The following is a 19246-nucleotide window of genomic DNA, read 5'->3' on the forward strand; positions in this document are numbered from 1 at the left end:
CGTACAGACTCCCGGGAATTTGAATCGATTTGCACAGATGCGCCACCAACAAACAGAGCGCCATCGCCAAAAGCACCTAGACGATGGGGGCGTTATTGTTAATATTTGAACGGTGTACTGTTTTGCATTTTGCGCCACGCGCAGTGTGTCTTCCTGTCGTTTTTTTTTTTTTTGTGTTGCGCTGCACACACTTGCGCAAACAGTTTTTGCGTTTTTCCCCAAAAAAATGGCTGGCTTTCACAGAACAGTACGCATTTTGTGCAAAGAAAGTAACAAGCTGCAAGGCATTTTGCCGGGTATGGCAGTTCCGAGAATCAAACGGAACAAGCTGAATCTACAAAGTGGTACGATGCCTTTTGCTCGCCTCGATGGTAACGATACGGTAATTTTGTAAAATTTTGTACAAAATTTTAAAAACGAACTTTTCGATATTAGCCAGCAGCTTATATAGCTTCTTTTAATGTTACGGTATATTCGGCAATAGTCTTGTTTGGATGCTATTTGTGATTTGTCACTCATTAGCAAGGCCTTTAACGTTAGTAAATTATTTAATAGTTTAATAATAAATAGTTTTTCCTTTCATTTACGTGATACAGGTAGTTATCCTTCACATTTACCTGTCATTTCCGTGCCTTAACTTGCTAATAAAGTCTTACCTCAACGGGAGACCTTCTTATTGATCTAAACACGTACTTAGTCGGACCAGCCAAATAGCAACATCGATAATTCGCCACTCCACAATCCGACCGGCGTGGGATCAAATCCCACTACGAGGGGCTGTTTCAGTTACAGATTTATTATCTATTCTTCAAAACGATTAAAAGAATGAAACTGATTATTTGATGAGAGAAGTTCACATAGATTGTTGTTAAACCCACACACGGTGTGTTGTGTATTGTACAAGTAGTGTTAGTGATGGCCCGATCTTTACACGACAGGACCGGTACAAAATCCCATCCGGACCAATACTTTATACGCAGTATTATCTTGCTGTGGGTCAAAAATAAAAAAAAAAAACAAAAATGGTAGCCTTCTAGACCCCTTTAGACCTCTTTGTGCCGATATAGAAAAAGTGGTGACAGACGTCTGAGACAATCTATAACAGCTTTTGTAAAACGATTTCTATTTCTTGTACGAAAACCTCCCCAAACAAATGATCTAATGTACAGTATGGCGTTCCTGAGCTGAGGTCTTGTGTTTCAGACATTTATTCTTGAGTCATTCGTGTTACGAAGGTAATCGAAATTTTCTTTTGGAAAAAAAAGGAAGAACAACTCCTTCCTTATTTGAGATTCCCAAACTGTATAGAGGTACTAAAAGTTTAGTAGAAATGATTATATCTTGAAATCTTACCTTAAAACTTCATAAGAGCTTAATTAAATTCTTTTATTAATACATTCAATAAAGTTCCAAATAATTACTGCTTCCATTCTCAACATCTCTCTCTCTCTCGGTTAACAGGCTGGAAAGTTGACGTTACGGGAATCAGTCAAAAATAAAAATTAGCTTATTTATTAATGTCCACATAATATGGCATACAGTAGAAGGCCCCTGCGTAATGGAAGTTGTCCGGATGATGACATGTTTGCAATAATGTAAAGCCTAACAAGTTCGTGTCCTCTACACATATCCTCTTTGCGGCACCGTGAATCACCTGCATTAATAGGATAGTCTGTCTGCCGTAGGAGCCTGGATGGGATTTTTTACCAGTCCTCTCGTATGATAGGATTTCTTCTATATCACTTGGCTGTTCAGGTATGGGTAAAATGAGTTGCATAGAGCTATGTCGACATCAGTGATTCGGGATACTACTATTACTTCTTCCTTATTGTTTATTTTTATTGCTTCTTCAGATCTAATTGTTATATGTTATGTCTTTGAATTGAGTTCCATCCGCGACCTCCAAGATTTAGAACATCCTCACTACAACTTGGTTCTCATTGCTACTTGTTAGGTTTGGATCTTCAAAGTTCCCAAGATCTTCAAAGTTCCCAAGATCTTCAAAGTTCCAAAATCTTTGAGTTCCAATGTTTCCTTATTTGCTTTGTATGGTGTTTCTCAAACCATAACGCCAACGATCATCGCGCGAAGTTTAAAAGACTAATTGTATCCCTTTTTCGCAGTTCATCAGCGTGGGGCTATCATTAGCATCGGGCACACTGCGTGTATAATTAAAAGTGATTAATTTTCACCGATCTTTACGCGAAGCGGATCGCTTCTAGTTCAGTTCGGCGTAGCAGCGCCACACTCCCTTGGAACGGTCGGTCGTTAGACCGACGAAATCAACATCAATCTAAAGTTGGCTGGCAAATGGGGCAATATAAATCAAAACATCTACCGGTGCCGGTAGAAATACCCACGCACGGCGGACGCAGAAAAAAAGGATCGGTGCGTGTGAAAAAAGGGAGCAAAACCGAATATTATAAGAGAAAAAAAAACGTATAGAATACGGCACAATAATGTTTCTTGCCCCGCGCACACTGTAAAAACCGCTCATTTTCTGGTCCGATTTCCAAGCGCGCGCGGTATCAATCAAATATGGCGACGCGCTGGAATGTGACCAGCGCCAGGCCAACAGTGGAGATCGTGGCTGTGAACAGATGCGGGTCGTGGGGAATCGTGCGGCAAAAAGCTTGGGGCAAATAAATATTTAAATAAATGAAAGCTCCAACTTGACTGCGCGGGTCCATAGACCGGGGCAGCGGCCGGCTGCAGTTGACGAAAATAAATAAATAAAGCCAAGCGGAATGTGAAGTTCTGACGGTGCGCAGTCCCCTCCACCAGATCACCTTTTGCGTTGAGATTCCGTTTCGTTAGCTGCGGTTTTTTTGTTGAAATTTGGTTTCGCAGGAGTCAATTTTCGGCTGCCAGCACAGAGTGACCGGTGGAAGAGTGGAAGAGTGAAAGAATGCGCAATGGACCGATCCGCTAAGCCGTGCGATCATCCTTCGCGCACCAACGTGGCATGCTCTGGCAAACAAGGACCAGGTAGCAAACGGAGGTAAAGAAAACTATGCTTTAAGGTGGAGTGGAAAAACACACACACTCGCACAGCATTAAAGCGATGAAACGCCACGGCAAAAAGGAAGAAAGCGAACTGTGAAAAGGGAAGTCACAAAATGTATACGATACGAAAATTGGCCCCACTCTAGTTAAGGGTTGATTTTTTTTTTGGGAGAGGGAGAATTTTGGGATCGATTTTTTTTGTTGTGAGAAAACGGGGAATGGATCAAAGATTTTTGTAAATTCAATTTAGCGCAGAAAGAGAGAACTATTACTACGATTTAAAGCCTAAAGTTGTTGATCCTCAAGAAATTCAATTTTTTTGGAATTCTACTTAAATTTCTTCAATTTGGATCATTTTTTCTGTGGATTTAAGTAAGTAAGAGTTGGTCACGAACTTCACCAACTGTCAAACAATTACTTGCCGCAGGTAGCGCCAGAGATGTCAATCCAATAACTGAAGAACAAAGCTCAACGTCAACCGATCTTGTGAAGCACCAAACTGACCAGCCACACCAGCATCCAGCAGTGGCGAAAAGCGCGTGGTCTGCGCTGCGCTCCTTTTATTTCCACGAAAGGCACGAAGCGCCTCCGGAGCCCACATTGCCGCACATGCAGTTCGCGATTGTGTTGACTGACATCATATTTTTATGGAGGTTAAGTCAAACAAACCGGTTGTGGCTCTGTTTGTTGCCGTGCTTTTGCGATACAAACGTCCCTTCGTTCGTGTGTCCACTTGGACCCGGCCAAGTTTCGTCCGTTTAGGGGATGGCGTGTTTGTTTTACGTTTTACTATTAAACTGATTGCTCTGGCTCTGTGTTCGGCTGCAGTAATGCCGCTGCGGAATGATGTGAAGCAGCAGCATCTGAAAGGTATTCGTTAAAAGTCCAATAATCGTTTCCTACGATAAATTGGCGCGTGACAAGGGGGAACTTCAAAACGTTGGAATGTTGGAACAATTTGTTTTAAAAAATTTTAAACACTCTCGTTAACCTTCAACGATCGAGACAAATCATAGTGCACTCACGCTCATCTCACTTCTCACGTATTCCAAACACCCATCAAAACAGCTACTCACAAACCCCCGCGAAGTGCTCACGCTTCAAGTATGTCCACCCCGCCCGGTTTCATCCAGCCAGTGTGTGTGGCGCTATAAAAAGATCAATGGACAAACACACATCCTGCTGCTGCTGCTGCTGCGGCTGGTGTCACAAACCCGGTGGACACTGGCAAATCCCCAACCACCACCCCGATACCGGATGCGACAAAGACAGGTGGAATTTGTGGCGGCAAGATTACACAACACAAGTGCTACTCGAAATTGCTAGCATTCTGTGCATCAGGCCGGGGCAGGAGGACGGTGTGGTGCGATTGTCTTAATGTTAAATTTGTGTTCCTTTTAAGACGACGGACAGATACGGGCGGTGGTGAAAATGAGACATTTCGCTTCGCAGGCCGTTACTATCTTGCAAGATACTTGAGCAGCGTAGGAAAGATAAGTCGCAGCGGACGACGCCTCGTCTTGCATGGGACGTTGATAAGGATGTAGCCCGATGCTGAAGTGTGAAATGGTGGCCAGTATCGATAGCGGAGGACATGTACACCTCTATTTTTAGTCACCTATTTGCCGTTTCGGTATGGATTATCCCGGCATTTAATCAATCGAATTGCAGAGGTAACTGAGGCACTACAGCTTGAGGAATAATGTCCAAATCAGCGGTGTCATTCTCTTTTACCACGATGGAATTGCTTGCTTTTGGGAGAATCTGATCGAGATCTAATGGGCAATATAATGCATGTTAAATGTCTGGTTCTTGTTGAACTTTGACGTGCTATTTGGTCCTAACTCAGAATTCAATTCGGATTAAAAGTGGTTAATTCTTATAGTGATTTCGTAGTACAAACATTATTATGAATTCTTCAATAAGACATAAGACTCTTGAATATACCTCCGAACTCGACAACTACTGGAGGATCTGTAGGATCAACGCTACTAAGAAGAAGGCAAAGAATCTCTTAAGAGGTTCAAGATGTTCTACTTCATCTTTGTCAGTTAGTCAACATCAAATGAAGTTAATGCTTAATGCTTGGAGATGTACCATGTAGCAGAACTTTAAACCTAGAATCATGACCCTCACCCCTCAATCAAGTTAAATCTCAAGAAAGTTGTGTGTCTATTTCCGTACACTCCAGTAACCAATTGATACCAACACTTGTTTGAAAGCAGAATTGCGAACAAATTGTACTTCATGGCTCCCGCTTTGGCTAAAGTACCTGTGGGCATCAATACTTCATAAGAGATTACTAACATTCTCCTTCATTACCCTCTACGTGGCGATCACCATTGTCTCTATTCGTGCTTCGCTCCTATACAAACTTTAATGATTTAGAATTCTGTGTCCTTATGCTTCTATTAGAAAAAACTTTGTCGATAGCCTGTCATTGCATTGCACATTGGAGGTGTTTTGGAAAGACTCACTGCTTAATTTCTATCTTGTCGGAGAGGAGTGAAAAAGGGCCTTTAACAAGAAGTTCAGAGACTAACCATTATTCCTGCTCCTAATTTAGCCAGATTACCCATCTCTCAAGGCTTTCCTCAGATATTTTAGTCGATATGATAACCTGATGTACGCATGGAGTACCAGTGTTATCTGTCGAGTGTGTGTTGGATCAATATATTAAAGGATTACAACAATACGGACGAAAGAATTAAGCCGGAAGAGTGTGAAATTTGAGGCACGTGATCAGCATGCCAGTCTCATCGACACGCTCGATTCTAGACGAAGGGGAATACACTCGATCGAGTGGTGATTTGAAAGATCGCATGCTACTGTCGATGGCGGACCGATGCAGCAACGGGTCGAGTTTTCTAGAAACTGATTAGAGATCTGACCATGTCCGTTCGACATGCACTAACGAGAGACGCCCATGAAGATGAAGAAGACTTATGCGTGTTCTGCTTTAGGGAAATCCTTGCCATACAATCATCGTCTCATGAAAGTTGTTTGGACATCATTAGATTCTCTAGACAAAAAACATGTCAAACTGCTCTATCTAACTGCGATCTAGTTTTTGATGGAGTCTTCTGAAATTTTTTAAACACTTTAATATACTTAGGCCTGCATCTTCCTAACAGGCTTCCAGGAATTCTATTCTTTCCTAAAAAAAATCCCATAGGCAACCACCAACCATAGTGTCGTTGGTCAAGGGTACCATTCGTACCAGTTACCACCAAGACCGATCATCGGAAGCGTTACGAGTGTCTGATAACGTGAGTCGGTGGGGAAAGTAGAACCCGCACACACACAGGGCTCGGAACTTCTTACGGGAGCGCCAGACCCCACAGTGGGCTGCGCAACACGTGGAAAGTCTCGTAAAAAAAAACGCAACAACATCAAGCACCGGAGAAGCGCAGAATATGGCACCGAGCGGGTAATCATAATCAAATCAAGTGCTCAACGCTCGCTCGCTTCCTTTCGGCACCGATCAAAGGCGGACGCGGCTGTGTGTGGGTCGGCACACATCAAAGTACGCGCACGTCCCGGAGACCTGCAAAGGGCACGGTTCGTTAATTATCGGCCCATTTCAAACGAGACCCTCGCGCATCGACCATTTTTACCCGATTTGGATCTTCTTCCGATTGATGGTGATTGGTTTTTTTTGTTGCTGTTGTTCTGGGTTCTGATGTCCGTTGAGCGGGAGGAAGTGCGCTGTGGGCTGTAGGTCACTGCATCATCAACAAAAATGTTCTACCGAAAGCTCAACATCAAAGTGCGCGAAAGACATAAATAATTGCCATTAATCGGAATGAATCGGCTCACTCGTCTGACATAACAAATCTTGCCCTGTTGTTCTTGAGTCCCCCCATGCACACAACGTGCTGTTAATGAGCAATCCAAACTTGACGATTTTCTAACCGCTCTCGCCCCAAAACGCACCAAGCTAATCTGGCGATAGCATTTCGAACGTCATCCGAAATGGCTTGGAAATGCAAACAACTTCATGTTTGGCTTCCGGTGCACCACTCAAGATGCCACTCGTGCAGCAAACCCTTTTGGGCGGTCCAGTACCTACGGCAAACCATGGTTGGGCTACTGGTTATTGCGCTACCGGAATAAAGGTGGCCAACCGATGGGCCCCGATTACCTTCTCTCGTTCCCATCGACGGCCCAATGTGTCAGCCGTGTGAAGTACACGCCAAAGAAGTGGCCGGGAAGAAATTCTATGGTTGTTCCGGTGGCGGTACCACCACCATCATCGCCATTAGAGGCAACGCAACCCACGGTTTCGTACGTACACAGCCTCTCAAGAAGAAGCGGAGTGTCGTCGAGAGCCTTGCGCGCCTCGGTACCAATTCTGAACCGATCGAAACCGAAAAAGGCACATTTACATAACAGAAAAATTCAAGTGATATGTAAACTACTCCACTCCAGCAGATGGGGGCAGGCTGTGCGGCTATTTCGAAGCGGGCCACCAACACCACGCCCGTGAAAGACTCGTCGAAAGGGAAAAAAAAACAAACGGACGAACGTCCCGAAAATGTAGAAAGAAAAGACCAATCTCAAGGGCTCGTAAAACGCGTTGAGGGAGAAATATGCGGTGCGGTGAATCACTGTGCCACCGTTCGGTGACTTCTGGCCGGTATCACCAGTCAGAATCTGGGTAGAAGCCACCAAATTCCACCACTCAAAGCTCAAAACGAACTTCAACAACCACCAAGCCTGGCAGGAGCGGCGAACCGCGCGCACTGGGAAAAAGCAAAACCGGTAGCAAAAGATTTTGTTGGTTCGAGCTGGTTCAGTGGCTATAATAATCTTCATCATCATCATAACGAGCATCTAATGGGAGGACCCCGAAAGGAGCAACATCCGGTGCTCGATAGCCATCGACAGCGGTACGGTGTGGCGATCGTGGTATTATTTTTTCCCCATTTCTGCCACGAAAACTGTTAACACCGCAGTTGCAACGCTGCGCTGCGTGATGCTGCATTCAAGTTGGTTTTTAATTGAAGGAAGTTGGGGGCTTCATCATCAAGATGGTTGGCATTAAGCAGCAGTATTAATGTTCATTCCACGTACGATTGCTTATCGTGAGTGGCAGGTCGGGAAAAGGTTGAGAGACACGATTAGTACTTGTAAACTTAATTTATTTTGCATTGCAGTTTGATCAGGAATACTTTTTCCTACATTTAAATCAAATCTGTACAGTGTGTGGCGTAGTTATATGGTCGTTTATGTTTTGAGATTAATGAAACAATTTTAAGAATCACGAAAATATTTTTTATTAATGTTAAAAAGATATCAACTTCTCAAAAAACACCTTTTTTCTGTTTTTCTTTAATTTAGCAACCACTGTTACATGTTTGGTTGTCTTTCTCTTAAAAAATATCTTAATTCCAACGCACAACTTTTGAATAAGTCTGAGTAGTCTATGTTTTGAGTCTCCTTATGTCATTCACAAATGTCCTACGTAGTAAATGATTGCCAAAGGATTGAGCTAGTGGTGGAAAACCTCAGATGAGAGATTAACAAGGCAAATACAAAACTGATGGTAGCACCATTATCTAACAAATCAGATGCAGATATATGATCGCATCTTTGAATGCGTCTAAAATTTCACCTTGGGACAATAGCCACCAAGACAATCCTGACTTTCAACAGGTCCTCTACTCTACTCTACAAAACACCTGTCGCGACGAGCGAAGCTGGGATATATAGAACATATATAGTTCCAGAACTCCTCTGAGACCTGCACTTTATCCAAAACTGACCTAACCTTCTTAAGCCTTTTAGAGAGGAAGTTTCTAAGAAGGTCCCGAATGTGTTAAAAAAACATTGGACAAATAGAAAAACCGCTGCAATGACTTGCTGTGCGATAGACTGACTATCGTTCAGCGGATTAGTCTCCTGAGGACTGGCCATGCCATGAGAATATAATTGGACGGCCCAGCCCGTAGAGTCCTTTTAGGTCGTCTACAGAGACAGAGCAGGCTCAAATGAAAGAAAAGGGATATTAGATTAGCAGACGACGGCACTTGGTCGTGAGCGGTGTAGAGAACTCCTATAGCAGGCCAAGACCACGATGCGATTTTAGCAACGCATAAGTAATTCAGTATTTCATTTATTTAGACAAAGCTTATAGTTTTGTTACGCACTGTTTGGCGACTACCACAATTGAATAAAATGGAAATAATATTTGCCAATTTTCATGCCAGTTGTTTGGCCCTTATCATTCATCGCCATCCTGGTCCTGACAACTCTTGTTCATGTACCACGTGCTCTTACGTACTTCTTCTTTCCCAATTTACTGTGGAGAATCCTTGTCTCCGTTAACACATTGTATATTATCCTTTTTCTCTACACTTTTTGAATTTCGTTTTATGGATTTTTAAACAAACTCTTCTTTGCTAGTGGTACTTCAACCACAAGACGACCTCTAGAATCATGCCAATTCTGGATTAGATTATTTTTTATACTTCTTGAAGGACTTTAGTCATGTGGAATTGACATTGCTATCGAATACATCAACAATCCAAATTGCCCAAATTCTTATAAAAATTAGTACACATAATTTTACACAATTTCTAATTGATCTTTGTCATTGGTAGCGAAGTTTCAAAAGGAGTTCTGTCCGGAACTTCATTGGGAGATTACGTCATCAAGTATTTTCTAAGACATAGCTTCAAATTATAATTTTAATCTTGTTTTATAACTGAGCAAGTAACAATTTCATAACTTGTCATAATATATGCAACACTTCTTCCTATATTTTTAATCCTTATTCACCTGTTTCAATACAACTTTCTGAATCTTTTTCTATTGTACTGTATTGTCTGTCTTGTCTTTTCTATTGTATTGTATTGTCTTTTTCTATTGTGTGTGTCATATTAATTGCACTAGTATTTTTATAATTTCTTAATCAATTCTAAAACCTCTCTAGTATAACAACCGATAAACAGCTCTTGCGTAACCGGCAGACATACTGGTGCAGATAAAATTTTAATGAGAAGCGCACCTTTCAAAAGCCAAACCATGCAGCTAACCGATCAGCTACTGTAGCAGTCCTAATAGATGCTTACAAAGATATAACTTTACGATAGGAATGCTTCATAGAAATTACGCTAAATACCTAATGGGTTGCTTAGTGCAAGTTCAACAAGGTCAGACACAAATCACACCGGACACTTGATGAGATGAGGCGCGAACCATAGCCAATCTGCTGCTGATTTGGTTTCTAAGCTAAAATTAAGCGAAACTTTCGAAAAGCGCAGTACATTAAATTAGCGATTCCGACGTTTTTTTTGTTTTCAACCATACATCCATTCATGCTTAAACCTTTTAAATGTCCAACGGGAAAAGGTCAACTTCATTTTCACATCTCACTAGCGGGGGAAAAAACAGAAAAGAAAGAAGAATCGGGCCCTTTTGAGCGCGGGTCCCGGGTGCAGATGCACTTCCACTTGAAGCTGGGCTACTGCGCCGTGTGCTTTCACACCTTGCTCATCCCTTCATTTCCCGCACTGCTTGTTTCTTCCACCGCCCAAAATGAAACTTGATAAAAGGTAACCCAAACACACACACAAGCAGAGGTACAACAGGTAAAGAAAAAAAAAAGGGACAAAGAGCCAAAAAGCGCCAAAAGAAAACGCACTTGGAAGCTGCATCCGGAGGCGCATCTCGGTTGGACGCAGGTCCGTTTAAGGGAGAGTACTTAAACGAAGTGCTCCACAAGCGCACACCGAAAGAGGAAGGTGCGCATACCACCAAACACACAATATCATCTCTACCCACACACATACGCACGGTTTGGGAGCACAAAGGAAAATGATTCCCCAAAAAGAGCCCTTTCGACGTTCTTTCGACTCTCAAATAAGCAGTACACGCTGCAGTTTGTGTTTGCTTCTGTGTGCAACCAGCATCCCTTCGTTTCGATCAGGTCTCCCCCGTCAGCCCAGCGAACGGACACTGTTTTTTTGAAATACTCATATCTTATTTGTTGTTTACCTTACAACACGTTTAATCTTTTTTTCTCCCCTCGAGTGCACTCTCCTTAGCCCTAGGAGCAGGGTGAAGAAAACGAGTAACTCTCCCGGTGCGCGATCTCGCTTCCCGGAAGATCACCATGCGGTAACCTTTGCCAGCCTTTGGTCCGCGCGTTATACCGATGCCCGTTCGCTACTTACATTTACACAGTTCTGAAATTTTGAAATTCTTTTATTTACCGTTTGTGCAAACCCGCGCTGTCCCGTGTTCGTTTGCTTTGGCAGTTAAGGCTTCATAGAAGGGCAGGGAAACGCACGTGTAAAAAAAACCGATCGCTTTGACGCTTCCACGAAATTGAAACCCTGCCATTGCTATTGTTCTGCTCGGCTTTTGGTCCTTATTTTCCTACTGTCCGTTGCGTGCACACCTTGGTACACACACACCCACAGCCCGATGTCCGTCCGGTAACGAAAAAAAAACTCGGAAGGAAAAACCTGCCCGGGTGCGCTAGGGATTCGGCGTAACCGGCTGGCACCGTAGCATAAACACTGCTTGTGGACCCTTTGGGTCAGACAGTGCGGAGCCAACATGGCGCCCTGAATCGGACACACGAAATGGCCGCTCCGGGATTTTTTTCCCTTTCGTCTGTTTTGTTCAATCTTCAACCTTTGGAAAGTTTTCATTCCTGTTCGCTGATCGCTTCCAGCGCATCGCTTCTTCGACATTTCGTTTTGTTCTCTTTTAGCTTCAGCGTTTTTTTCGGGAACACTTTGATACGTATCATTTAAAAAGGTGCAGCATTTCAACGATCTTTCGAAAGATATGGTTTTGTTGCGATAGGGATAATTACGAAGAAATTTCCACGGTTCTTCTGGGTTGCTGTAGGTTAAACGAAGTGAAGCTAAAAATCTTTTAGTGCCCTAAACAAGAGTTTAAACACTAAAATATGTTGTTTGAAATGTTTATCTAAAATTGTTACTATTAAATATATTTTATATATTTATATTTTTGTATATATTTTATGTATTATAAAATCTTTATTATCAACATATACCAATGAAAGTCCAAAAGAGAATTTCCATTGGGAAATTGACTGATTCAAGAGTAGGTTAAAACTTATTTTTTGTTAAAAATGTTTATTTTCAAGTTCACCTAACCCTTTACTTGAGAAGAAAAAAAAAGTTGAAAATTAAGGGACGAAGAAACAGAAGAAGAAGAAGAAGTTGTTTGGTCAAAGATCATCAAAATAAAAAGTTTAAACATATTTTGCAAGAATTTACCTCAAACAAGTAACTGTTGTACCTGTTAATCGAATTTTCAAAATGACATACATCAAAAGATGTTTATCCTTTGGTCCTTTGGCACCTTTTGACCATATTTACCTGTGCTGGATAGTCAATCCTGCGTACGGCGTATTGGTCCGGATGGGATTATGTACCGGTTCTGTCGTGTGAAGACCGACACCGCTACTCCTCTTATAGATTTAACTTAAAATCTATCAATTGAGATAGTAATACAAGTTACCAGATTGAATGAATTGTTTCTAGATTTGTTATACCTTCAATTGCCTCCGGTATATATTTAGAAAACGACACAAAATTCAATTTACAACACATTTTCAAGCATAAAATGTGAAAACAAATACGTCAACCTTCAATAAATCAAGTAATAAGTTCAAGTCCACCCTCCCATTCCATTCGCCACAGCAAAAAAATAGCTTCCCTGTACCAAGAAACTTAAAACAACCCTTGAGGGGCGGAGGGGGTCCGGTTTTTGTATTCCTTTTTCCCCCCACTTGCCAACAACATCCACGTCCAAAAAGAACGCAGTTTATGTTTGCTGTGGAACACTGCTGCGAAAGGCAAAGTAAAGAATAAAACAGAAGGAAGAAAACACACACCCAATTCGAATCCACTCTCCACACACACGCTCGCGCACACACACACGCACACCACGTTCAGGGTGCACAGCATCCAAAAACCGTGTGGTAAGTTTATCGCGCCTGGTGGCGCCTAGCTTGCCCTCGCACACGAGACTGATCGGCGACTGGTCGTGGTGCAAGCGGGACGGAGCGAACGCAACGCACCGGCAAGAGCGAGAGAGCGCACCGCAGCTAAACGGGGTACGGCGCACACGAGCGCGAATGAGTGTGGGAGAGAAAGAGAGCGCGCACTCGCGGAGGCCTTTAATTAACCATCCTGTGTGTGTATGTGGTGCTGCTGCTGTGATGTGGTTGATCGTGTTGTTATTATTGCATCGAACGAAAACAACACACACAACACGACAGGAAAAAAAACACAAGTAGGCGCTGAGAAGTCTGCAGGACTGGTGCACGATTAAGTGAACGAGAGATCATCCCCTCGCAACGCACAACAGTGGCAGAAGTGGTGGAAAAGCAGGGTGAAGCACACACACACACACACCCGCATTAAACCACGATATAAAATAAAAATTCCCTTCTTTTACGCTTAAATCTCACCCGTGTTCGGTCGCTTTAGGCGCCGCCACGTTATACACGCGGCGGACGCGAACGGAACGCTTCATAATTTGTGCAATGGAAACTTCCTGTCACACACCCGTTTCGATGATCACGCACGCACACAAACACACACACACACACACACACGTTTGGTCCGCTGTCCGGCGCTTCGATCTCGATTCGATCATACGCGCGACGCACCATGGAGCAGTTCGTTTACGTGTGTTTGTATTTGCAGTTGATCGAATAGCTGGTTTGGCGCCGCCTGTTTCTATCTCGCTCTAGCGATCGGGGTTGCGCGGCTCTCCATTCTCGCTCACGCGCGTGGTTTAGGGCTCCTGCACACGCACACGCATCACACGATCGATTCGGTTCATCCGGTTCAGCGCGCATTTTTCTCTTAAATAAACGACTCTCGTCCAAGGTGTGTGCGGACGATCATTCATTCTGAAGAAAGAGGACAAAAAACAAGCACGGAGATAAAAATTGAAAATTTATAAAACCCATTATTCTTTTCATGTTGCCTTTAGTGCTTGTCCCTTCGCTTCTTCATGCCCTTCGTTTGCTCCACTGCACGCAGGATGATCTGTCCCGCTGTAGTAAGAAGACCCGCATACCTCTCCTTTCATGCGTGTGTGTGTGTTTGTTTCTGTTTCATGTATTTTTATCCCTTTCTCTCTCTCACGTTCGCTTGATCCTACCCGGATTTGTTAGTTGTGCGGGGTGCATCCGGGCGATCGTTCCTTTTGCACCGCGTGGCAGGTTTTTTTGTGGTTTGCAACCAGGATCATTGTGCGAAGAAACGGAACCTGCATGCATTCCGTGTTTTATTTTTCGATTTCAACCAACAACGAAAAAAACTACAGGAAGAACTGTTTGTGAAGGAAAAAAAGATTAAGCGAAAAGTGGCAAAAAAACAAGGCAACTTTAAGTGAATTTTCGTTAAAGGTAAGGAATATAAGAAGAAATCTGAGCAGAAAGCCAGAGCAACATAAAATCCCATCCCGAAAGGAGTTCGAAAGAATGCGAAGACAGAATATATGCGGCAGAAAGATAACAAAAGCAGTTCGATTCTCCTGTAGTCGTTTTTTTTTTCGCTCCTTATTCCTTCACCCCGGGGTAAATGGGTAAATGGAGGAAAAAGAAAAGGTTAGGAAGAAAACAAAACTCGATAGCGAACAATCGAAGGAAACGCGGGATACAAACAAAAACGCACGAAGAGCAACAATAACAACACAACGTAAACGAGGAACACACATCGAAAAGGAAAGGAACGAAAGAACGAATAAAACCGACGAGCATGCAACCACCAAACCAAGAACTAACCAACACGGGGTAAAAGAGAATCGAAATCGTAAAGGTAAAATAACTTCTACGAGTTTGAAGAAGGGTGGTGAAGGAGGAGGAGGAGGATGCGCCCAAAAGTGGACATGCGAAGAAGCGTCCTACAGGCTAGCCACGGCCTTAGCAAAACCAAGAAAATGAGAAACCTGTATCGAAAGATGTAAACTATGTTTGGAAAATCATTAATGCGCTGGAAAGTCGCCCGGCGGCGGGTCCCAGAGAGCGAGAGAGAGACGGACCACGCGCGTACGATGGTAAAGGGTGGGGGGGGGGGGAGGGGGGCGCCTGAAAGGAAATGATGGGTGGATGGCCACGCAAACGCAAACAAGATTTTCTTCACTTACCGCTCTTTCACCGCGCCCCCTCCTCCCCCTTCCCACTCCCCTCCTCACACCTTCCAACGATTTCTTGCCGTGACGATCGCGCCCAGTCATCCTGGCTCCTTTTCGAACGGAATGGAGGTGACATAAACGGTGGTGTCGTACTGGAGCGGAGGACAGAGGGGGGGAAGGCTACGGTGGAACGCGGCCCATCTCTTGACCACATGCGAAGGCAGAAAGATGCAGCAAACAGCGAAGAAAACGCGACGCCTTCTTGATCACCATGACCAAATAGGTGCGCGCCACCGTCGCCCGGCACACGAAGGCGAAGGCGGTGGCCCCCGAAAAGGGAACGGCAAGACATGACGCGACAACTGGTTGGAATTGGCAGCTTCAGCGAGATGAAAGCGATCGGTTGAGCGAGCGCGAACGAGATGGGATGAAATGGACAGGTGAGGCGCGAAAGGGGCGAAAAGGGGAATGGGGTGAAGTGCTCCACGGTTTTCTCCATGGGCACCATCCGCCATCCACTGCAACCCGCCGACTCGACTTGCAGCCCGAGAACAAGCTAAACCGGAGGCGCTTCGAGCATGGTCTCGGCGTCGGCAGCCAAAGCGGCGCATCTGCGATCCAGGGCCAAACCGTCAGACGCGATCGCTGTGTGCGTACGAACGCGTGCACCATCAAACACCACCACGCCAGCGGCATGCACGCAGCCTCCGTGTCGCGGATCCCATGATCTCGCGCTTCACCCCAACCGAGCGAGACAGACACAGAGAGAGAGAGAGAGTCCAATCAACCGCAGAATCGAGAACGGCTCACCATGGCGCCCGGATTTTCGTGGTGATATTGGGGTGGAATGCAGCGCAAGGAGGAAGGAGGGAACGGAGGAAGGGATTTTTGGGGCGGGGAGGGGAAAGATTAGCGGACAGAATTTTATGCCAACGCACGATTGAACGAACGTAACGATGATGATGATGATGGGTCCACTCGCATTACAGGCGGACGCAGCGGGGTGAATGATGTGGTGGGTGATTTTTCATTCCATCTCACGGACTAGGGCGCTCGCGGGTACAACGCGAACAGGGGGTTGAATCGTTTCAATAGCGCCACGTAGCGAGATTTAGCGATCGTAAGCAGGAACAAGTTCTGCCGTGTCTGCCGTCGTTGCTTTGCAGGGAGATGAAAAGGTTTATCGAGAGTTGGTTGCTTGGATTTTCGCTTTATATCATCGAACCTATTTATCCGTGAAAGATGAGTTAAGCAAGAAGGATCTGTATCACCTTTAATGTAAATAAGTCCTTAGCTTGCTCTAGAAGGCTTTAACTTGTTTACTTGCATCAAGGGCTTAAACCCAGGTCCGAGCATATTAGTTTTGATATTGAAAATTACTTTAAGCCCACTTATTAACTGCTTTTTGTAGCCGAAATTCATAAACAGACTATGGATGCTTATCCATGAACTTCAACTTTAAGTCTACACCACTTTTGATACTGCAGAGTTGTTTTTTGCAGCAAAGTATTGATTCTTGCATGAACATCTTCAGATGTTTCAACGAAAATATTCTGCCTGCAAAGATATCAATATCCTAAGACGTCATATTTGAAAACACACACACCAGAGTGAGATCAAATTTCAATTGATCCGATCACTGGTAACAGGTAGAGGAATGTTGAGTGACGTGTAGAAAGTATAGCAGGCTGGGTTGACCTGAATTCATTGATACCTATGGCTAAATGAGATCCAGATCCAGAGAGTCTTTGATATAGACTTCGCCGATGCTCCATGGGATGGAATAATCTGTAGGTACAATTGGCATCTTAACATGAGTCATCGTCTTGGTCCAAATCTGATTCAATTTATTTCAGAAGAAGACAACCAGTAAGAGTTCTTATGTGTTGAAGCCACTAGAGGAGTCACTATAACATTCATCATGAACGATGATCTCACTAACATGAAAGGATCTAGTGACTCGATATATGTTCTGGTGAGCTATGCCAAGCGACGTCACTAGGGAACCAGAAATTAATTTGGATTGAAAGATGACTCTTGAAGTAGACTGAGAGCTTCCTAGTGTCTTTATTAGTTTAACTATTTCTTAATGGATGCTGTAGGAAGTTTTATTCAATTCTACCCTATAATATATGGAGTCTATACTATACTGCACAGAAGACTTATATTACTTTAGATTCGAACCCATTACCAGAGTTGAGTAGTAGTCTGTAGTCTCAGTAATGTACAACAAGTTACTAATATGTGACGTATACTGTCAGTTCTTATAACATTTCCCATCCTCCACAGTTCTTCCAATGATACTCCATAGTCAACAGATCGTGATCGTAACTGAACAAATTGAGCAAGCCCTAAGTCATATTAACACAATGTATGATTCAGTTACAAGATTCATAACGGATCTTCGAACACGAACAGAAGCGTTAGCTTTCCATTACAAAGCATTCACATCATTACAAAGATTGTCACAGGAAGCATATAATTAGTCTCCCTCCGTTCGCGATCGTGACAATCGATCAAGGTCGACATGAGTAAAACCCTGATTCGTTCTTTTCTTCAATTCCCTGCGAGACCTTAACGAGTTGATATGATTGTTCGTGTAGTTTCTGTGTGTGTTTTTTTTCCTTGCTCAGAATGCACCTTCAGCAAAGCAAATTACCAGTAATGGTCGTTATGATGAGTCAACATACGCTCTCACATGGCGCGCTTGTACGAGGCGCCAGCCAGCACTTAAAGTACACATCATCACATTTCGATATTCTCCCACAACAGGCACGGGAAGTGAACGTACGTATAGTTTGTTTAATCATTCGTTTTGTGAGAAAAGTCCTTACGTAAGGGGATTTTTTGATGTAGTATTGTGCTGGTCTTTTAAAAACCGATCAAAGACCATTAAGCCCGAACGATCGGACGGAAAATAACCACAGAATTGATCTTTTTCCGCTGACAGTAGCACATTCTAATGCTTTCTCAAGGTTGAATGATATACGAAGCGTGATTAAGCGAGTGGCGTCGGGTAATTAAAGATAGTGGAGTACATTTAGTAGGGGCTGATAGAGAGATGACAGTGACAGATCTGATGTAGACTGGGGGGGGCCTAACGAATACCTATATACAAAGATTATCATCCCGCCACTTATAATGACTTATTAACCTTATTTTTACATCATTGCTTGAGGGTTTCACGACTTTCGGTGTACCGGACCCAACTGAACTCGAGGCTCTATCTTCAACATCTTTACCATTTAACAAAATTAACCAGACAGAAAGTTGTGAACCATAATATCCAATATTGATATTACTATTTGTTTTATCAATTTAACGCTATTCCTTTAGTTAACACTCTCCTACAGAAATATGCAAAGTAATGGTCTCGATTGCATCATTACTTCCTTTTACTGAACACCCAGGCAGCTACTTAGCGCGGATAAAAAAGCAAAAGCACACAGCTTATTACCAGCTGCGTCCCTGGTGTAAAGCCCTCGCCTAGACAGTACCAGACAAATAGTCGCCACAGTGGTTCACTCCGAATAAAGCGGGGCGCAGTTGGAAATACACTGCTAAAGTGATATGTTTTGTTGTTTTCTTTACTCCTCTTGCGGAATAGTCGGCGTCTTGTATGGTTGTGATGATGTTAATCATGTGATGAGAATGACACCGAACGAACACATCCATAAGAGAGAATAACAGACCAGTAGTACAAAACCAAAGTTTAATAATTTGTCATCTTTTAAAGAGAATTTTGTATTAGTATGATTTTTTTTAAACCATTGTTGTTTAACTGAGATTTATGTAAAATGAAATAATTTATTGGTAGTACTTAACAACGGAAATATTGGCAAACCCTTTCCACGGCAATGTTGAACTTTAAAATTAAACTTTACTGTACTATAATGAATTTTAAATGTTTGTAATAATGTACGATTAAAATTCCTCCAACGATAATTAGGCTGACACAAGCCTCATTCGTACATATTCCACCGAGAAAAGAATTTTTAAACATTTTCGACAGTTTTTGTACCCAGGGCTTGGCAATAGCATTCTAATGCCGATATTGAACAACCGCACCATCAGCATCATCAACATCATCCGTCCCAGTAACGTT

Source organism: Anopheles moucheti, chromosome 2 (assembly GCF_943734755.1).
Source record: "Anopheles moucheti chromosome 2, idAnoMoucSN_F20_07, whole genome shotgun sequence".
Classification (NCBI taxonomy): domain Eukaryota; kingdom Metazoa; phylum Arthropoda; class Insecta; order Diptera; family Culicidae; genus Anopheles; species Anopheles moucheti.